Source organism: Nothobranchius furzeri, chromosome 11, assembly GCF_043380555.1.
Source record: "Nothobranchius furzeri strain GRZ-AD chromosome 11, NfurGRZ-RIMD1, whole genome shotgun sequence".
Lineage (NCBI taxonomy): Eukaryota > Metazoa > Chordata > Actinopteri > Cyprinodontiformes > Nothobranchiidae > Nothobranchius > Nothobranchius furzeri.
In genome coordinates, this window is record NC_091751.1 from 31,524,752 (window position 1) to 31,547,794 (window position 23,043).

At 42.7% G+C, this 23,043-nt stretch overlaps 1 protein-coding gene across 16 annotated transcripts in view; it reads left to right on the forward strand.

Annotated features, from left to right (window-relative positions):
- Positions 1-1,837: 1,837 nt before the first annotated feature.
- Positions 1,838-23,043, forward strand: part of adgrb2 (adhesion G protein-coupled receptor B2) — a 415,193-nt gene continuing 393,987 nt past the window's right edge. For 11 of the 16 annotated variants that reach the window (XM_070541475.1, XM_070541481.1, XM_070541480.1 and 8 more), the window contains exon 1: positions 1,839-2,932. The gene's annotated coding sequence lies outside the window, so the exon portion shown is untranslated. Of the gene's footprint in view, positions 2,933-23,043 lie in introns of all 16 variants that reach the window. The other 5 variants (XR_011515451.1, XM_070541485.1, XM_070541486.1 and 2 more) reach the window with 2 other exon arrangements.

Genomic DNA, 23,043 nt, shown 5'->3' on the forward strand with positions numbered 1-23,043 from the left:
TATTGCCATAGCCAAAAATGCATCACTCAGTAAACCAAATCGGAACCTTCATTGACTCTCAACCCACTGGAGTAATGCGACTTCCTGAGCCATGAAGCATGCAAATACCACATTTTTAAACACAAAAGCAATGCAGTGAAGTCCAGAAAATCAAGTCAGGAAGCTATTTACATATAAATAAATGTGTACACCCAAAGGAAATGTAGCAGCTGACGTCGGCTGCAAACAAAACATAGCAGAAAGCGTGAAAAAGTTTAATTTAAAAGCAGATTTATGGAGCTGCAGTGGCTGCAGGAGCTTAATATCCAGACTGAGACACGCTGTAATCTACCACACAGATCCATGATAGCTTCTACTTTCTCTGTGTCATTTGTGTTCAATGAGCCCATGGTGGGCAAATTTCAAATCTGGACTGTTAAAGTAACAAGGTCCACTTTTGTCTCTGGTGATGTATGCACTTGACTTTTCCGTCTCTTTGTGCGTCTCCTATGCTGACTGAAGAAAAGTCCATTTTCATTCTGTGCTATTGAGTCTGAGTCTGCTGCATACAAAATTTGGACACACCGAGGTGACCAGGGATGAATGACGAGATGCAGATGCGTGGAAGGCTGAAGAATCCTCAGCAGATGAATATATGGATGCTTAGCAATCTGTCAGCACTCGTGAGCCGTGCTGCTGCCGCGGCTCCTCCTTCACACCCAAGCCGTCAAAAGAACCACTTGATTTGACTAATGTACCATCACTCCTTCTCATCCTTATGCAAATATATGCAGCAAAGAAGACCTGAAGTCTAATCAGATCATCTGTGCTGTAGATGCCATGAAAGATGGCAACAAAGCGGCTGTGTGAAATACGGAAGTGATGGAAACATAAAAGTTGGGTCATTTAGGGGTGTTGAATGATGCGCCTTGAGCTGGCCACGCTCAGTCGTAAGCAGCCTTAGTGACACTTTTTTATTCTTTTGTCTCACCCACTTAAAACAAAAGTATCACTTGTTTTTATATCTGGTTGCGTTGTTTTATTTTTTTGTTCTGCTGTTAGTAAAACATCTCACGAACCCCTGGATGGATCTGAATAAAACTCAGATAGTCTTCATGGCTCGTTCATCTACATCTGTCTCAACTACATGCATGAGGGACGCAGAACCAACTGAGCTCAGCAAACACAGCGAGTGGTGTTGCGGTAGCTCATGGTTAGGGTTAGCAACACAGAAACGCTAGCAGGTTCAACGGCTGTTAGGCCTACGCCCTCATGGTGTTTGCAACAAGAACAACTTAATAAACACATATTAAACAGTATATATAGCATTTTGTGAAAATTACATTGAACTGATGCCAAACAGTCTCACACACACACACACACACACACACACACACACACACACACACACACACACACACACACACACACACTTTGAGTTATGTTGGAGCCACAGCAGCCCAGTACACAGGCACCACCGGTCCCTCTGACCACCACCTGCAGGTCAGGATGGTGAAGTCTCTTGCCCAAGGACACAATGACAGATGGGGCTTGAACCTGCAACCCTCCGGTTATGGGGGAACTTAACTCCTCTTCCACCGTCGCCCATCTTTTCATCAGCCTTTGGTTTTTGGACAGCCTGTTGCTTTGCTGTGACGTAATCCGCCTTAAAGTGCAGCCTTGGGAGGACTCCGGCAGCTCCTGAATGTGGTCATGCGAAGTCATGTTGAGGGTCAGAGTGAACTTCCTTTAAATGGCGTTATGGCCCTTTTAGTTTCCTTTTATCAGTGTGATTAGCTTTTGCGTTTCTGTTCGCGCAGCTGTTGCTGATCTGTAGGGCCGCTTGAGCCTGGAGTTAGCTCTTTTGGAAAGATTTGGTGGATTTCTTGTGACTCTGCAGCATTTTACCAGCTATCCCCAACGAGTTTAGGTTGAGGATGGATGTTGCTGCAGGGGGGGGGGTTCTGATGGGAAACAACAGAAACGTGTTTATAAAATCACTAAACTCAAAGATGGTATGCTCTGAATAGTCGGGTTTTTGACATCATCTGCACTCGCTGTATTTGGAAACTTGGCTGACGTCAGTGGAGGTAACAGGAGGGAGAAGTGGGCTGTGTGTGTGTGTGTGTGTGTGGAGAGGAGGGAGGGGGTGGAGGGTGGTTTCACTGTGAACGCGCCTGACGGATCCCCGTCGGAGGGCAGCGAGGGCGCGCATCTCTGTCCTCCGCTTGAGAAGCGACTGCAGGGGAGCCAGATGCCCGACTGCGAGCCGCTGCCTGTGGGTCCCGAATGCCAGCGCAGGCGAGAGCACACCCACGCGCACTCATTCCGGCAGGAAGAGAGGGACAGACAGGAGGAACAGACGAAAGCCAACGTACAGCCTGATGTCTAGTTTTCTCCCAACATCACTCGCTTTCTGCTTCAAATGAAGAGCTTCTCCGGACTTGGAGTCACGGGCATCACTAGATGAACAGCCGTTATTCCACTCCGCTGCGGTGAGACTTCCTGTCAGCGCGTGCCCCCGTCGCTTTGGAATATATCTTCAGCTTCTCTGCACCAAATCATGGATATTATATGGCGTGGATTTAACTGAACTGGACAAACAGCGACGTTTTTTATTTATTTAAATCATCCATAAACCATCCACTCCTCCGTTCTGTTCTTGTTTGAGCTCATGGATTCGTTTCGTTACCGTCTCCCTCATTGGTTTGATTAGGTTTTCCTTTTAATGTCCCATTCTTCATCTTTTTCCTTTTCCTTTTGATTCGTTTCGGACTAAAAAGTGGGATGTCTCACGTGAGTGGGGAGAAGATTCCGCGCAGCAGGAAACGTGAATGAATAATAGTCTCCTTCTCCATCTGAGACGTGCCATGGATGGAAAACTTAACTTGTCTCCAAGGAAGCGATCGGGGAATAGCTGCCTCCTCGAATAACTGCCACTGACAGCGACCAGGTAACGTGGACCTCTTGGGCTGCTGTGCGCCTTTTCTCCTTTTGCAGTTCTTTCCCAGGGCCGAGACACTTTTGACCAGAAGACCAGAAGGTGATGTTTGATCTGTGAATATATAATCTAGCGTATGATCCTGGAACTTTGCGCAGTGGCTGGGCATTTCTCTTTGGTTTCCCAGACGCACTGGCACCCCAACTTCCCCTCATCTGACACTGAGACCTGGCGAGAAGAGAACATGGGATGAGAGGGAGGGATGTTGCTACCTTTTGAGTTAAATCAAAGAGAAGGGGGGGGGGGGCTCTGGCTTTTGGGCAGATATATGTTTCCTCTGTGGTTTGGATTAGAGCTTTGGGGGAGCTGTTTCCTTCCCTTTCCTTTTGCGCACCGTGCGCCTGAGTGAGTGGGTACCTTCTTCACTTGAATGCTAAAGAGCCAGGCTGTACAAGAGAGCTGCACTTGGGACTCAGAGGGAGACAGGGATGTGTGTGTGTGTGTGTGTGTGTGTGTGTGTGTGTGTGTGTGTGTGTGTGTGTGTGTGTGTGTGTGTGTGTGTGTGTGTGTGTTGACTTACATCCGTACTGGTGCGCAGCACGCAACAGAAAGCTCTTTGAAAGATCACGCGCCGGTTTGCGGTGGTGCTTTATTTGTTGCGCCTCTCCCGACAGCGGCGCGCCTCTGCCGCAGTGCCACCTCGCCGTACTGCTGCTACTCCCGACTTCCCGTGATCAGATCTGTGGTGTTTAGAGTCAAATGAATAAGTGATTTGTGGAGGCTTTAGCGCGAGCAGGTGGTTCTGATGACGCTAAACCGAAATGACAACCAGGGACAGGAGAAAACCAACATGAGGAGCCTCCAAACATCTCTCCCTCCTTTTTCTCTGCTTCTCTTCTCTACCATCTGTTGAGCATGCAGTGCGCGCGCTCTCTTTCCACGCACCTGACTCAAACTCCCATAGCCACCTTCAGCTCTCCTTAAATAATTAAACGCTGCACACGGTAACAAAACCGCGATATAAACCGGAATAAGTCAAATGTTGACACCCCCCCCCCCCCCCCCCCCCCCCCCCCCCAACATAGCCTATTGTGTTAGCGCCGTTGGGGTTTTGACATCTGGGCATCATTGGACATGATTACAGATAACAGCGTAGAATTAAGAAAACAGCGTGACTGGGGATATTTTCAGAATAAAACAAATAGAGAACCGCACGGTTTTGTGGTGAGGTGACCTGAGGGGAGGTTGTTCTTTCAGGAATCACTGAAGGTATCAAAGGAAACTCCTAAATTCAACTCAAGCAGTTTAACTGCTGTTTAGAGCAGGAAAAGTTAAACAGGGTCACTTTTGACCTTAGCTGATGTAATTCAAAACATCAAAGAGAGCAAATACTGGCCGTCTGAATGAAATTGTTAGTGTTATGTGAGTTCAGAGTCAGTGTTGATTAAGATGAAATTAACACCATTAATTTGTTTATAGTTGTTGAAGGTTTCCATGCAGTTCACAAAAGTTGAATAACACACCTCCAACATTAATGCTGATCTTCATGAACACAACAGATGGCTACATCCTTCCATAACAGCAGATGGCGTGTTGTAAAGAACCCAAATCATGTAATAGAGTTCAAATCTACAAAGTTTTACATTTTTGCACTTTTTAAATTATTTCTTTGGTGGACCAAGTGTTATAAAGTGATATAATACATATTATTGGCTATTATTAACAATGGTGTAAGTTAGTGATATTACCTTTCAATGCAACCGTCCTCAAACTCGTAAAGTTTAATTGATGCTTCAGTGTGATTTATGGACTAAAACATGCTCAGACTAGAGTTCAGCCTCCCAGTTGTAGGATTGAAACAGATGTTGGTTCTTCTTGGTTCTTCTTGGTTCTGAGATTAGCTAGCCTGGCAAGCCACGCTCCATTGACGGCTCTCGGTTGTGGGGCGGGTTCTACCGTTGTCTTTCAAATGATCTCCACATTCCACTGGACAATGAATGTGACATACTCTTGTTTCACTCTGTTGCATCATCCCAACCACCAGGCATATAGAGTGCCCTGATTGGCCCACAAAGCAGATAAAGCTCTGTGATTTGTTCACTAAGCTGATAGAGCACTATGATTGGCCCACCATTATGGACCAGTCACAGCTCTTTATGTGTTTGAAACCCCTCTAGAGAGCTGTGATTGGCTAGCCAGAGTCCTGGTAGGAGCTGCTGAGGTTCCAATGGAGCATTCCTAGACCAAACTTTGGTCTAGTTCACTAGGCTAGAGATTAGCTGCACCAACTCTAAAATCACACTTCATACTTGCAAACTGGTTGGCAGGTCTGGCTTTTGTATTCAATTATTTCAGATTGCAGTTTCTTAGTCTTTTAAGAGAGAAAAATGAAAATACTACAATAAAATTCAAGCATTTTCAAAGATTTCTATCAGCTCTAATACCTGTGTTGGGTAACTCAATTTCTTCACAAAGGAAGGATACACGTAGTCACCCGGAGAGATGAACAGATTTGGCTGATAAATACAGAGATTCGTTTCAGATTCAGCACCACGGACAGCGGCTGTAACCTCCCGAAAGGCACACCAACCAAAGTCTGTGGTAGATTTCTCTGAAAATACAAATCATTCAAGAGATTACTTTCAGTTTTCTGTTTTAGTTCAACAAGGTGATGTACTGAAAAAGTGAAACAGGTAAAAAAAATACATAAATAAAACTCAGTTCGTCATCAGTTTTAGTCCTAAATTATTCAGAATTCATTCAGAATGCAACAAAACAAACAAACAACAAAATTCAATAAAAAATAAATATGGGGATGTTTAAATACATGCATATGTGACTCGTTTTGCCCCAAATGATAATAAATGCAATCACCTAATATTTTTTATCTTCATTCATCCAAAGTGTTTGAATGAATGGATTGATGAACGGATGATTGTGCCACAGACAGAAAACACTGTTTAGGGAAATGGCTGTAATCTAATTCTAAGGGCTAATTGAAAATAAATTGAACAACAACATGAGAGACGATAAAGGTAATATAGCTGTACTGTCCAAAATGAAGCGGGGAGAGGTAGATATATTAAATCCTGACCTTTCTCCATAGAGAACTGACTCGACAGTTAATTATTACTTTTATACTTGTTGGCATCGGTCACACTCATTTAATAAAACCCATCACATACAGGAATGAAAGACAGTCAAATGTCGTTGTTGTAATACATAAAGTACGTCCAATACATGTCAGAAACAATTTTAATGCTTAGATGTTTGAAAAACAAATACCGAACTTAAAAAATCTGAAAAATGCTGGGATAATAGAATACAGTTACTAAATTATTAGCTTTCATAATCCTAACTCAATGCCATTAGTTTACATGATTTTTAACGTACATCATATTAAACCTGCTTTACCCAAGATGATATTTTTATGTCAACATTTGGGGTTGAATAACTCCAAGTAAAAGGTTTTGGAGGTACCACTTCAGGGTCTCTTTATTGACGTTACTTGGTGAATTATTAATAGTAACTGATAGTTAACAAAAAGGTTGACATTAATAAAGGAGCCATTATTGTAAAGTGTTACTGTTTTAGAATCAAATGCATTAAAAGCAAGTTTATTGCGTGTTAGCATGTGGATGGTGATCCAAATAAACCATCCCAGAGGAATGTCGAAACAGTCAGCAGACTCCTTCTCATTTGGCATTAATCAATTTGATCAAGCTCATAATTAAATCAGAACGTTGTCTGTGAAAGCAAACATGGCCGTTGATTGAAGCAGAGCAGCTTCTCTGAGAGTAAATCCCCAGTTTAGCGACAGGAATTACTGGAGATTCATGAACACGATTTCCACCATGTGCCACGTTGGCAGGTACAAGAACAGCCCCTCCCCCTCTGAATGATGTGTGTTCTTCGCCAGTTCAGACGCCCAAATGAATCTCTAAAGATTCATCGATTTATCTAACACTCTATGGATGATCGTCTACCAGACTGGTTTCTCTTCTCAGTTCTTGTCCACATCAAGGTCGAAAATGGAGGCTTCATTCCTTTATTCCAGAATGTAATAAAAGCTTTGGCTGTTCTTCCATGACTTCAGAATATTTGCTGTCAAATAGTTTGTAGGTTTTAGGGAACAAAAGAATGAGTTCATGGGATGTTCTTAGATCACAAAACATAAAAGTGTTTTATTTCTGTAAACATGTCATCGTTCAGAAAGTTGGATTCTTCACCAAAAACCAGATAAATCAACTCAAATGAAATGGTCCGCTGAGATCAAAGGGCAGCAGGAAGGTTCATAAGAACAGAAACAAGATGATGAGTAATGACTTCGCTATCGCCCAACTCATCTGAGCAGCTGGTGGAAGTGCAACACACATGCCAGCGTGGCTGAAGATATATTAAAACCAGCAGAGACAGTTTTATAAAGCCTATAAATGTGATACTAATAACATCTTCAATATCCACCCACATGTCATGCACCACCGCTGGCAGTGGGATGCTTTTCTCCTCTCTCTCTCTCTCTCTCTCTCTCTCTCTCTCTCTCTCTCTCTCTCTCTCTCTCTCTCTCTCTCTCTCTCTCTCTCTCTCTCTCTCTCTCTCTCTCTCTCTCTCTCTCTCTCTCTCTCTCTCTCTCTCTCTCTCTTTCCCTTCCCACACATTCTGATCGCCCTAACCTCTCTTCCACTTGCTCTTCTCGTTTAACTCACGTCATTTTCTTTTTGCGAGCAACTTTTATGAATTGCATTTATCAACAGGAGATCCAAGGATGGAGATGGTTGTGGTGTGTGTGCATGTGCGTGTGCACGTGTGTGTTGTTAGGCTTGTGCATATGGACCAAGGGCCAGGTGACAGCTTGCTCTTGCCTGGATCACTGCACAGTAGCTGCACCATTGTTCCTCAGACAGTTTTCCCTCCTTACATGTACAAAAACACACTTCCTCCCCTACCCTAACAAGATCTCTTCCTCTTCCCCTCACCCTACAGGATGTTCACACACTAATTCCATTCTCCTATAAAAATATTAGTCAGTCTGCTCTCTGACTTGTTAAAATTTGTTTAAATATTTTCTATAATTTGTTGTGTTTGGTATATGTATTTATTTATTTATTTTTTATGTGTAAACGTTAATAATCCTGAATCCGAGACCATGGTCTTGAGTTAGAAAAGGGTAGAATGCCTTCTCCAGGTCAGGGACGAGGTCCTGCCCCAAGTGGAGGAGTTTTAAGTATCTCGGGATCTTGTTCATGAGTGAGGGAAAGATGGACGTGAGATCGATGGGCGGATTGGTGCTGCTTCTGCAGTGATGCGGGCGTTGCACCGGTCTGTCGTGGTGAAGAGAGAGCTGAGTTAGAAGGCAAAATTTTTTATTTACAGGTTGATCTACGTTCCTACCCTCACCTATGGTCACGAGCTTTGGGCTCTCCCTTAGAGATTGTGTGAGAAGCTCAGTCAACTGGGAGGGGCTCGGAGTAGACCCGCTGCTCCTGCACTTCAAGAGAAGCCAGTTAAGGTGGCTCGAACATCTGGTCAGGATGCCTCCTGGACGCCTCCGTGGTGAGGTTTACCGGGCACGTCCAACCGGGAGGAGACCTAAAGGAAGACCTAGGACATGAAGGGACTATGTCTCTCATCTGGTCGGGGAATGTCTCAGGATTCCCCGAGAAGAGCTAGTCCAGTGGCTGGGGAGGGGGAAGTCTGGACCTTTCGGCATAGTCTACTGCAATCTGTGACTTGCGAACAATTACGGATGGATGGATGGATCGAGTTAACTCTCGCCATCCTACTTGGTATAGATAGCATTATGAATGCCCTCAGTTTTGAAAAAAAGAGATTATGCACAACAGGAAAGAGGTGCTAATGGCTAGTTAGGACCCTAACCCTACTTTACAATTACTTTTGTGTAGTAATTCATAAGGATAGTCTTTTGTTAACATTTTTGCTGCTAGGTATTTCTAATGGAGCTAGGTGGTGATTATGCCTAAAGGTATGACATGTAGCACTTCCAGTTAATCCAGGGTTTGAATCTAGCCAGAATCTCTTCATATTTCAGATGAAACATCAGTGGAATGGAAAACTGTCTGTGCTGCTCACAAACAAGGCTTACAAGCTGTAGCCTTTGGTAAAGGTGAGTAAAGAGGCTTTCCATTGGTGTCAAATATAATCCCAATTATTATTATTAAAGTTCTCCCTTTAATAATAATAATTACTGAGTTTTATTAATATCAGCTTGACCACGTGTGGTATCTTCTACATTAACTCTGTGAATCAGCCACCACTTTCCCAGACCAGAGAGGTCAGGGAGAAAGAGCATCAATGAAAACAAAAACAAACATATTTGGGTGGAGTCGGGGTTCAGGCAGATGAATTAGCACGATGACAGTGTGCTGCACAGAAAAGTCTCCACCAAACAACAAGAAAAAGGGGTAAAACAGATGCTCTTGTTGTTTTTCTCCTCTCTGCATCATTTCTCAGGCCCCTACTTCATATGCTGTGCCATTCTCCATTTGGAGTCATAGATGCCTTTGTCCCTGGGGCAGGATTCGTTGGCACAGCCCCGGGTGACTGTGTCAATATTTGTGGCGAGGGCCATTCTGGTTTGGGGAAGGGGAGGGGCAGATTCAATAAGCAGGGCTAGGCTTCGGCAAGGTTCACCCTAAAGGAAAATCAACTAGAAACAAAAATCCAAGCATTAGAGACTCACTCTGTACAATTAATTAAGCTTTTTGGCAGGAAAAGTAAAAAGATGGGCCTCCTTGGGAATGGATAGGTGTGGGTTGCAGGAGGGTTGCTCGGTTTAGGGCAAGGGGGAGTACAGAAAACACATTAATTGTCTTGAATTGCTGAGATAATTCACATCTCTGATTAATATTGATCGCATGAGGGATAAAAAACACAATATGACCATGGAGAACAGTTAATTCAATGAGTTTTTGTGTTAATAAGTCTCCGTGTGCAAACGGTGAACAAGGAGACTTAGCCAGGCAGTGACTGTGCACTTTCAGATTGTCACTGCACGTGCTTTAAGCCGTGTTGTGTTTGCACATGCGGGATCCTAGCCGGTGGTTGACGGCATCCCAGCAGTAATATTTGTTTTTTATGGAATGCTTTTTCATAATGTGTGGCCCGTGGGGATTGAGAAAGAGCTGGAGCTGGCAGATTGTATTGATTCAGAGCATCTAAAGCTGCTGTTTTTAGCGCTGCACAGGAGGACCCGAGAGGATTCCTTAAGTTAACATGTTTCCATGATTGCTTTTTCTCAACAATGTATGGGACAAAGTTCCCCTCTCCATCTACAGGCCGACTTCTCTAGAAAAGTAGCACGACTTAAAATAAGGTAAATATCCTAAATATGACCCATATTGTATTGTTTTGATAAAAATAAATCTGCCAATAGGGTAAGCAGAAGTTCTTAAAACTAGCCAATAAATCAAACTACCCCACTACCCCGTTAGACCGATATTTTACCCAAAACAAGAACATCTGGATCATATTTAAAGGGACTGCAAGGAAGTTTGAAGTTTTATGCTCGCAATTGCCACTCAGGCCTAACGCGTAACTGCAGCTTCAAAAGTGGGCTCGTGCACGAGGTGTGCATGCTTTACGTGCACACTCCTTAACGAAAATAACAGCTGATACAGTCCCATGTGTGTGTGGCCCGGAGGACAGAAGAACACAGCAAATTAATAAAAATAATGTGCCTCTGTCTCTGCAGCTGCACTTTCTCGTCGGCCGGCCGAACGTGCAGTGTGTGTGTGTGTGTGTGTGTGTGTGTGTGTGTGTGTGTGTGTGGCCCCGAGGACAGAGGACAGGAGAACGCGCAGCTAATTAATTAAATAATTTGGTTCTGTACCTTTCTCTTCAGCACAGCCGACAAATGTTTATGATGGGTCAGTCTTCCTGCATGCTCAGATCATTCCCTTCCCTTGCTTGGAAAATTGTTCCAAAATGAAAGTTGAACCCACATCTTTTTATCTGTGAATTCAATGCCTTTCGGCGAGTCTCAAATAAAAATGTGGGCGTCTTATTATGGTAAAAAACATATATCATTAATGTAAAAGGAAAACTCCACATAACAAACAATGTTCACACTTGGAGTCGAACCCAAGTCTTCTACATGAGAGTCAGACATCCTACTAGGTGAACTAAAGTACCAATGACATGCAATTTATCTATAACGTTTATATCCTTGATGACAGCTGAAACAATGTCAATCCAAAGAACGGTTCAGAGCGAAAATGGCTATTTTGTTGCTAATTTGCAGGAAATATCTAGAAGTAAGTTCTACAGAAAGTAGCTAAGGGTCCTCAGAAATGTAGCTAGGTTCATCACTAGGCGTTAAGAACAGCGACAAAGTCGCTGAGTTGGCACTACCTCACTCTCTGCTGCTAAAGCTACTGATAGCAAATGCTACGGGCTATGCCTGAGCGTGAACGCGCATGAAGCAGCCTGCTCGACCCGAGCAGCTCTCTTTTTCTGTGATTTTACAGAAAAACAGGCAATCACAGTAAAAATGCCAGGGCTCATGCTACAGGACCAGGGCATTGCAGGAGAATGTATGAAGAAGAAATTTATTATTTCTATACATGTTTTGGCTGTCAAACTTCCTAATAGTCCCTTTAAGAATAGTATTTTTTTAAGTAACACTATTTTTGTAGAGATCATTTTTATTTTTTAGACTAAAAGAAAGATAAATTGTCTAAAAGTGAGGCTTTTTTTACTGCCGTAGAAAGCAGCTTTCGGATTGTAAATTTTCTCTTGTTCTTGTTATTTATGAGTTTTCTTACAGTTTTATTTTTAAGTTTTTAGGACTTGTCTTATGTTTTGGCTTCCAGATGTCACCATCTGTCACTGTGCATTCATCTGAGTCCAGTGGTTCTGTACACACCTGTCCTTCATCTGTGAAGCCACCCAGCTGCCTTCCTTCCAGCAGTTACAACGTTCCGAGTCCTCCTTTCCCTTAAACATCCTCCTGCTGATTTGTTGGTTTCACCTTATCCAGTACTCTGCCTCCACTGTCTGCAGTTTGGATCCTGGTTCCACTTTTAAATATGACAACAGCATTTTACTCTGAAAAGTCAATGGAAACCAAGCTATACATTCTCACATGAAGCTATGCTGAAAATAATCTTATTTAATGCTTTTTAAAATACTCACATTCCCTCACCCACACCCCGATTCACAATCGAGGACTACGTGAGCTTTTTCGTGACTTACGTATGAACTTCAGCATGTGGGAGGGAAGCCACCAACCCTCCCAATAGCAGGTGTCCTGTCTCTAATCCACGCCAGACCTTGTTAAGTCAGTCGTGGATCTGCATATTGCCTGTGATTGACTAGTGAAGTTTTCATGACTCGAAGTTATGTTTCACTTCATGAGTCTAGTTATACCTAAAACCGAGGATCATTGAATAGTTATACTTAAGTATCTTCTTTAGGAGAAGCTCACATAAGAAAGTTCTGACTACTTCTGGCACCTTCACACTTATCATTTGTGAAAGAAAAGAAAAAAGAACTATAGCAAAGTAAGAGCTGGAATTTCTCTTGAATAAGGGCATCTCATCTCCCCGGGCTGTTGTTGTGAATAAAATGTGTTCTTGGAATGTGCTAGGCTTGCCTGTTTGAATAAAAGTTGAGAGAGAAGTAATATCACAGGCATTCAGAGGTAAGAAGCTGTCATTTCATGTGCTCCCGCTTTTCTTGTTTCATCAGTTCAGTGCAGGGCCGGGTGCTGTTTGTGATGCGTGTGCAATTATGCATGCCTGTTACGTGTTTGTGCATGGCTGTGTGTGTGTGAGTGTGTGTGTGTGTGTGTGTGTGTGTGTGTGTGTGTGTGTGTGTGTGTGTGTGCGTGTGTGTGTGTGTGTGTGAGTGTGTGTGTGTGTGTGTGTGTGTGTGTGTGTGTGTGTGTGTGTGTGTGTGTGTGTGTGTGTGTGTGTGTGTGTGTGTGTGTGTGTGTGTGTGTGTGCGTGTGTGTGTGTGTGTGTGTGTGTGTGTGTGTGTGTGTGAGTGCTTGTGCACAGGAGCTCTGCACATCTACAGGCCTGTCAGAGCTGCAGTTTGTGTATTTTTGGAGAAAGCAAAGTGGACAGGTAGAATTCCAGCCCAGAGACATGCTGGGTAGTCTGACAAGTGTGTACACCGACAGCACAGAGTTAGCATGGAGACAGCCTTCCTTTTGGTAAATAGATGTTGTCATGCATTGTGTGCATTTTAAAATCTGACATGAGGCTAATAAACTCTGACTCTGTTTTAGCATCTTTCTATGAGTCTGTATAACTGTGGACCCAGAACAGCATTTGCTTATTACCGTTTTCCTCTGAAGGGTTTCCTAAAATGCAGCAAACATGACGGAAGGGAAAAAATACAGAGAGGTTTGGCAGGTATCATTAGGGATGGGTACCTTTGACATTTGAATCGATTCGGTACTAATTCCTGGTACCTAGGAATCGATACCGGTACTTAACGGTACCAATTTTCGATACTTTTGAGTGTTTATTATTTTAATTGTCTTTTATAATTAAATATATATATATTTCTCAATGTATAACAATATTTGATAAATATCACGATAAATAACATTCAACTGTTTGTATTTTAACATCGTCCTTGTAGTTTTATAAGCTGATAATTAAACTGAAGCAAACATCTTTACTGTGAACTAAATTTTCTGTGTATCTTCATTCCTTTTGCTGTCTTTTTTTCATTTGATTTTTCCTACTGGGAAGTTAGAATTTCCAAGGAGAAAGCGAACGCACCATTAGCTGATAACGGTGGCAATGGAAGCTAACATATCAAGCTAAAGTTATCTTAAACAGTTTAACTGCTGGAGCAGATTAAAATGATGATGCCTCACACTTTGATCGTTGTCGCTGGTTTCATCTTCACCCAATCACCTGTCGCATTTAGTAAAGTGAAGCCAAACTTTAGAGCGCGTTCTGTTCTTCTAGTCAGAAATTCGGAGTTCCGAGGAGAAAGCGAACGCACCATTAGTCAAACGGAAGCTAACATATCAAGCTAACGTTATCTTAAACATTTCATTTACCTACCGGAGCAGATTAAGATGAGGATGTCTCACTTAGATCGTTGTCGCTGGTTTCATCATCACCCAGTTACCCATCACATTTAGTGAAGTGGACCCAAGCTTTAGCGTGCGTTCTTTCTACCATGCTGCTCTGTTTACTACTGGCTCGAAGCCAGCGATGACATAATGCTCTTGCGCATGCGCAGCTGTCCTGGCAAGTTCTCGTTGTGAAGGACGGGTACCGAAACGAGGCTCCGTTTGAAATGACGTGAATCGGTGCTCGGTCGGTACTGTGGAATTCGGTCGGTGCCTTAAAAAGTACCGAATTCGGTACCCATCCCTAGGTATCATACTAGAATCAATTTAAAACAATGAAATCAAGTCTGTTGGTTGGTGTACATGGCACTTTTTCATTGTCTATAAGACAGTAAAAGAAGTGAACTAGTATTTGCTAATGATGCATAAATGATTTGATACATGAAGAGGCTAAACTGAGCATCTCATTAAGTGGTGATGCAATTACAGTGGTTTGTGATCATGTGACCTGGTTGACTTGGCTAAAGAAACCTGCATGAAAAATAAAACACATCATTTTGTTACTTTGAGTAGCATTAATGCTAATTTTCCACACTTAATTTGGTTTTTAGTTTCTTCCATTTACATTTCCTCTACTTGACTCTGTTGGTCAGGGAGGAGTGAAGTGGTTAGGAATCAGCACACATAAAGAGGTTTATGCGTGAAAACATGAATGGTTGTTTCCATGGATCAGAAAAGACATGTACTCACAATTTTACCCATCTACACTCAGGTGGCCAACCCCCCTGACGAGAATGCCTCCTGCCTCATGGCAGGTTTCACAGTTTGTTACTTTGGGACTCATTCCCAATTGTAGGTGCCAGACATGTAAAATACTGATTTATTCGTGCATATAGAAGTTAAAATATGAAAGGGAGGCTATGCTACTAGCAGGAATGCAAACTATTAGAGGACAAGCCATTCACTTGGTTGAGCCAGCTAGAATGCTAGAAAGCAGGGAAAAGATTCTCTGAGGAGATGTTGGGAATAAACTCCACATAGTGCATGTCCACCTCTGCTGTCTGCTTCTCCAGTTTTAGACCCACATAGGGGTCTAGACCGCACAGCTGTTGCATGGTTTAGAGTGATGTGATGTAGCTGTTTGACACAGTCGTGGAGTTGCTTCTCCATGGAGCATCTGAGCACCTCATCCGCCTTTGACTTTTGGACTCTACTGTCAGTATTTGTCGAACAGAACATAGTTGTATTTTTTCAGTTTATGTCTAATGCTGCCCTTGACATTCAAATTGTTTAGCATTATTTAAAGGATATCGAATGAATAATGTGCTGCTCATCCAAAGAGAAAGTGGAGGATATGTTAATAGTAGAGGCTGGATGGGGTTCGTAAGCCACTCAATCATGCAGAATTACAGGAATATTAACTTTTACATTTAGCTACGGTGCTCAGTGTTGTTGATGGCCCAAGTGTTTGTGAGGTCAGTGGGTTCTGGTGCTTACAATTTTCCATCTGACTTTGCAGCTACAGTGATGTGATAGTGATAGTAAATAATACGACTTAAAGCTAAAAACATGCAAAGTAAATTGGATTTAGCCCTGCAGCTTTTAATGTGAATTACTACTCCTAATGGCAGCACTCCAATTTTCATGGAGTTCCACTACGAAATTAAAGGTGTAGTGCAGCCAGACTGCCACCCCACTGCAGATGTATTGTCTAATTTACTCTTCCCACAGAACATCAAGACCAGAGGCCATGTTATCAGGTCTAGTGTGGCAGCAATTAGATGGGTAGATGAAATGAGAGAGGTGCATAGGCCAGCCATGTAATTAAACTTAGGACGAAAGGTTGTGGGGCGCTTGTGATGCTGTGCCACACTCACCCACTCAGTGTCCTGGTGTTGGCTCAAGGACCAAAGTGTTGAGGTGTACTTTTACTTTCTCCATGTTGAGTGTGTGTAAGGAAACCACACACACACACACACACATGCACGCACGCACGCACGCACGCACACACACACACACACACACACACACACACACACACACACACACACACACACACACACACACACAAACAGTTAATGTCCAGTAATCAGGCAGATTAGAGAGGTGAGATTTTACTGATATAAAACATATGCATGCTTTAAATCAAACCTTGGCTAACCAAAATAAAGAGCAATCCCCACATGACCTGTTCCCAGCAGATAAACATTATAAATTAGTTTGTACTAGTGCTGTAGATTTGTAGTCATTATTTTGGCATTTTAATGCTTCTCTAAAAATTTAAATAATCTGCCTAAAACTGTCATTAGTTCTCCCTCTTCAAGTTAAAAGTCTGCTCTACATTTGAATTTCAATCAGTCCTTGCTATTGGCTAAAAGAGTACATAGTCTGCTGCACGCTTGCTGGGGAGTATAAAAGAAGCCGAGTCTCGGCCACGCCTCCGGGTGGCTCGGTCACTCGTAGGCCGACACAAAACGATACGGCTGAGTCGCTCATCTCCTGCAAAAAACCTTCCTCTCTTTTCTCTGCTGAAGGGAGTGAAGAGAAATCATCCAGACTCAAAAGTGCCCTGCCGTTTCTCCATTTAAGTGGTGTGTGTGTGTGTGTGTGTGTGTGTGTGTGTGCTATGTAGTTTGTTAATTAACTGTTCACAAAAATTACTCCATCAGCCTCTAAATGCGGCTGTTATTTGGCATTTTTATCCACACCTCCAAACTGCAGTTTGAGATCACTTCCAGGCATGTTAAAACGTGCCCACGGCAAACCAAGTCCATTTAGAAGACAAGAAAGGGCTGCTGACCTTGTGACAGCACATGATGTGTTGCAAGCAAATACCCCGTTGATCCAGGGAGCCTACAGCAGGATCAACAGGATCACAAGCCCCAAGCCAAGTAGGCCCTGGAGGACATGGAAGTGGAATCAGAGTGAGGGCTCTTATGGATTTTGGGTCAAAGGAAAGGAAACAGACTTTTCAGAGTCAAAGTTGGCCAGATGATCATTTATGATGACATAAAACACACCTCTGTGTCCTCTTATGCTTCCAAATGTACTGTTTTGCCCTAAAGATAAGTCTGGTGTCAGTGTCACAATGTAGAGGACACGTAAAATGTAATGGACATGTGGTGGACCTATACATCAGAATCCTGAAGGTGGGACTTTGGTTTCATCAAAATTGATCGGTGATTATCTCCTTCCCATGGTTAACGTATGAATGTTGCTTGTGCGTACTGATAGCTAACATGAATGCAGCTTAAAATGAGCCTTTTCCTCGGGGTGTCGTGGAAGCCTCGTTCGTCTAAAGATTTACGTTTGTTGTTCTTGAGTAAATCATATAGTGATTGTCCTATCTGATTATTTATTTATATCCACAGCAGTGCAACAGAGCAGGATTATAAAACATCTTCTTGCACGGCAGATGGTGCAATTAGAGTTAAAAAGCTTTCCATGCATCCAGAGGATTTGGATATTGTTGTATTCGTTTAAAACAACAAACGCTAATATCTCTGTTAGGCACATGGCCACACTTCTCTTATCATAAAACAATACTTGTAATTAGTTGCACTTTTCTCTTATGGCTTATTTACTCCATGCACACAAACACTTGGTGCTCTGTCACACTCAACTGCATAAAACATCATTCATATAATTCTGTGTATTCATGAGCTTCCACATGATTCTGCGAAGAATATATGTTCTCAGTACTTGTGCTGCTTTTCTACCAAAGCCTTGCACCGTGTGCAGTGTAACCATTGACATATATGGACAATTCGTGTCCATAGACTCCAATTGGGAGGTTCCCACCACCGCCATTTTGACCGTGTCACAGGTCCCGTCAAGCCCAGACGATTCCAAAAAAGGGAAAGGAGGTGGAGCTGAGGGTGGGGCTGTAAGGCTGGGATGAAATGACGACACCCGTCGAACTGAAGCGATGTAGCTACAAGCTAACCCAAAGCTAACGTGGAGGTGGGAGCTAAGCTAACGGAGGTAGCTACGTAGCTACAACCGGAGCTAACTGTGCGCAACTCCGGAGCTTCTGAGTCAGAGATACGCCGGGCTGACCGCTGGGTAGAACCGGGTGGAAAACATCGGTCTCCCGAGAGCTCCACAAGCCGATAGTTGGAACCCAGCTCCACCAACATGTTATATTTCAACCCATTTTCTAAAGTGCAGCATTATGTTAAATGCACTGGGTTTTACCCTATTACATTTAAATTTCATGGTTAAAAAGTACACGTTAAAATCTAAGCTCAGCTCGGCAGTGACCTAAAATACATAAATATAATTTTACTTACCGAAAAAAATGAAGTGGAGACTCCTTGGACGCTCTATTAGTGCAATTAATGCCACAGCAAGTCATTTTGTCCAACAATTGCACAAATAATATCCAAAACAGAATACACAAACACAGAGACTCAAAATCCCGGAACAGTTTCTAGGCCAGACAGAGGCTCTACTGAGGCCTTTCCACGGAGCTAGCTCTGTGGTCACGTGTGTCGGATGCTTATTAATTATACAGAATTTTAGGCTTTAAATACACTTAAACAGAAGAGTGAGAAAAAAATTCACCCCCCTCAGAGTTGTCATGAGTGTAAACTAGATCATTTAAACCAAAAACATGTTCTGGAACCAGGCTGTAAACATGTTTATTTCTGCTGTGAAATTGGTGTTGGGAGTCAAAGAGGGTTTGCTCGCTTCTGACACCAGCCCGCAGTGGATGAGGGTGGAACTGCAATTTTTGTTTATTCCATGTTGGCTTAATTTCCATACCAGTATTATGGGGGCTTGAGCGTAACACACACATGATTCCTCCTCACCAATGGCAGCTGCACTCACACCTGTCCATCAAAAAGTTACACAACACATAAAATCATAGAAGACAATTACACATCAGTGAGCCACATCATGCATTCTTTGTTCGAATTCATTCTTTTCTGTTCAGGACACAGGAGGCAAACAACTGCGTAATTTGTACCGTAGCAAACAACCGGAGTATCCGGATAAACATGAGCAAGGTGAGCCTCGCATGAGATTAAAACAGGGACTTTTACTAAAGGGCCTGTTTCATGCTGCTCTACGCCCTCCAGAGCAGCACATTCTCACACCCGAAGCATCAAAAAATAGACACTGGGTGACCGAGCGTTTGTTTAACGCACATGTGTCAGACACAAAGCCCGTCACATCATTTTATGTGGCCCGCGAGAGTTTCAAGTGTCTTAAATAAGTCCTTGCTGCTTCAAAGCGCACATTGGCAGTAAAGATTTCCCATAATGCATGGCGATTGTATCCCCACTCACCACTAGGTTGCAGTGTATCCACTTATGTGTTTAATTAATGCAACAAGTGAAAATAACTCCACGCATCATCCCAAAATGTCCAGGAAGAGAGCGATTGATGCAGAAGGAAGGTGTTTCAACAAAGATGGAACATGTTGATGCTTCAAGGAGAAAAAACGGTATCTTTAGTCATTAACGTCCATGCTACCAACATCAGCGTTTGCAGCGTTGCCTCCCATGCCTCAGACAAACTGAAAACACTCCTCTTACACAACGCCAAGTTTACTCAGCAATTAGTCGACTTTGAAGCCCAGAAATGGATTTGATCTCATTCACTGCCAGCCGTTTCCTGATCGATAAAGCTCTCCGCTGCCAGCATTTCTCACCGTTTTTACTGTTTTTTTAAGAGTCACAGAATGCTGCGTGCTAGGATGATGTTGATGCCAAAACAACGAAAACAAAGAGTAGACTCCCCTCTTACATCGGAAAGAATCTGTGCATTTCAAGCTCTATCCGTTTTTTCATAATCCGTTGTCGAATTGTGATCGGCAGAAGCTTTTCCGGTTTGCGCCTCACTTTTTTTACAGCAGCGGCCCAAAATGATCTCCTAACACATGGATTTTCTGCTTCCAGGTCACGTGACATGTGTCATATGCGGATGAAGATCAGCTTTAGAGCTGAGATGTTTGTTCTCACAGTGCGGGGGCTCGTTCCAACGCCTACACAGTTAAACAATTGACAACTTTAGTCACCATTGGCAGTGAACGGTTGGCTTTAAATTTACTACTTTAGTTGTCAATGGAATGACGACATCGTGAATGAGTTAACAGCTCAGTAAATGTTTGCTGCTGACATAGAAAGCGCACTGACCAACTTCCAGACTGAGATGATTTAACTCCAGTTTAGCAACATGCTCAAGTCAGTGTGACTCTGTGGCTGCGGCAGCTTTTATCCCCCTCCCTGACACAACTGCATGGTCCAGATGCTCTCCATGTCCAGCAGCACAAACCTGTGTGAGCAACTGTTTCTCACTGACAAACTCCTTCCTCAGCTCAGATCCCAACCCCACAGATGCAGGTCTGGCTGGAACAGGTGAGCATCACAGGAAATCAGAGTGGAGAAAACTGTGATTGAATTATTTTGCTTTTATCAACCTTTTCTGCTCCAAAGCATGAAAGTTAATAGGTGAGATATTGCATTTTCATTTAAGAGAATTACTATTTTTTTGGGGTCGACCCAGGACACGTTGGAGAGGTTACATCTCCAATCTGGTCCGGGAACGCCTTGGGGTCCTGCCGGAGGAGCTGGTGGACAAGGCCGGGGAGAGGACGGCCTGGAGCTCCCTAGTTGGGATGCTGCCCCCGCGACCCGGACCCGGATAAGCGGAGGAAGACGACGACGACGACTATTTTTTATTTATGTTGTTGGCCTGTGAAAAAAGATTTCACCTACTTTAAAACAGGACAGATTACAGATAGAAGAATAGAAATGTAAATAAAATAGAAATCCCTTAATTGTCCCTCAGCTTGGTGTCACAGCAGCGATAACATTCATTACAGGAGCAACAAAGGAGAGTAAAAAATAAAGAATAAACAAGAAAACATAAAATAGAAACACTTAAAAGATTCAAAAGATACAAAATAAGAAGAAATGCTGAATATATGCAGATTTTAAGGAATAAAATATTTTTAAAAAGGAGACACAAGTAACAAATTCATTATTATGATTCATTTCCACTGAGGCTCCACCTTCTGTTTGAGCTTTCCCTAAAGAAATCCCTCTTCCTGCTGGTTTGGCTTCGCGAGGAACAAAGTGTGTTATCGCTGGGAGGTCTTGGTGTTTTTTACAGAAAGAACGTTGGTGGTCTATGTTTAATATGTACTGAACATCATTTGTATTTTATCATTTTAAATCCTAACATACATACTGTTTAGCCTGAAAACCTTGGGGAATAAACACAATTAGTGGTTTTTATTAGCTGTTTTTTCTAAAAAGAGAACGTGATATTTTGAGGAAGAATGTAGAAATACTACAAATCCTGTTTTACCGTACTAGCTTGACACTCTGACCTTAAACTCAAAACATCTTTGTTCTTTGGTCAAACCAACTTGCCAGCCTGATCTCCAGCGTTATCTCTCCTGCAATAACTATAGAGCCTCGCTCTTGTAGGTGGTCATCACACACATATTAAAATCAGTTAATAATGCCTTCCGGCCTTCTCTGTAAGTGCTTCAGCAAAGATGAAAATCCCCAGCGATGCTTAGATCGGTTTTATTTCTTGCAGTCTGACAGCATTTTAATTCCCTCTGCACTTCCAGTATCACTCCAGCCCAATCTCCTCTCACCATCAGCACCTTTCTCCCAGACCCAATTTAGCCAGTGATCCTAAAACTAGCACACGCCAAACTCAGGAGAGTCAGAAGGGTTCTCTACATGGAATAGCACCCCACTACCTTAAAGGAACAGACAGTCTGAGAACAAAATTAAATGCTGTCAATCTCTTTCTATCACGGGGGTTGCAGCACTAAAGAGATGTTGTATGTTTCTGCATGGCTGCATCCTTTCAGAAGTGGGGCAGAACTTCTGCTTTCAGCCTCGTGTTGAACATACGAGGCTTTGATAAAACGCTTGTTGATTTGAACAATTCTCATTGGATTTGTTTATATTTAGAATGTGACATTTTTAAAACGTGGCACACCTTCTAAAACCTGCAAATTTCACCAGGTTTTTTTTATTTTTCCTGCTGCGCAAAGACTCATTTATGTCTTTCAGGGATGATCAGGATACAAGGTCATTAACTTCTCATCGTCTCGTGCTAATGGGTTTCTGCATTTGCTGTTTAAAACATAACAATCAGTGTACTTTAAAAATGTTTTTGTTTAAATATGGTAAAATGACACATTTTGACAGCTATTAAGAACTTGTTAATTATAGCAATTTGAGCTGACAGTCTTGTAATCCTTTATGTAAGTGTGGTTTAAGTGCAATAAGCTAAATGTAGCTTTAAGGGCTGTTTTTCTTCAGAAGCCATTTACTCTGCGGTGGCGTTTGGCCTTTTTAGGCTGTTTATAATATGTAGAAAGAAGCCCCTAAATGCTGTTAAGGATCTGTGAAAGACTAACCTCTAAAACACAAACCTGCATAATCTAAAATAACAGCACCCAGTACTAATGTATGGTTTCTGTGCAGACATTAACATAGATGAAACGCCTGCAGTAGTGGGCTAATGAGGCTGCATAAGCTGTTTGTTCTTGTTTCTGTGTGGTTCTCACTTTTGATCTCACCTGAGCTAGTATGGAAGCTCCTGGCAGACCGTTGCAGGCCTGAGTTTAACGGCATTTCTGTACATGTATGGTCTCTGTGAACTCTATGTTCACCAGGCTTCCTCACCGTGATCTACTGTCAGAGCCAGACAGCAGACGGTGGCTTCTGGAGAACGTGGCCGTTGGCGTTATTAACCCCTCACTGAGTTGAGAGGAAGAGGCAATTACAACAAGTCATATGGCTGTCACCCTGCCAAACGGTGATAGCTGTAACACACAGAATGGAGGGGGGGGGGGGGGGGGGTGGTGTACTCAGGGGGTAATTACAACCCAACACTTTCAAGATGTCAAGATAATTACTGATAGATGAAACTACTGCATCATCACTGCAATTAATAACGCCATGGAGGAACTTGTCACATGTTGCAGTCTGTTGCTTTGAATTTATTTATTTATTTTGTTGGGAAAACAACCAAAAGGTTTTAGATAAAATTGTAATGAAGAGACTATTAGGTTATTATAAAGGTAAAA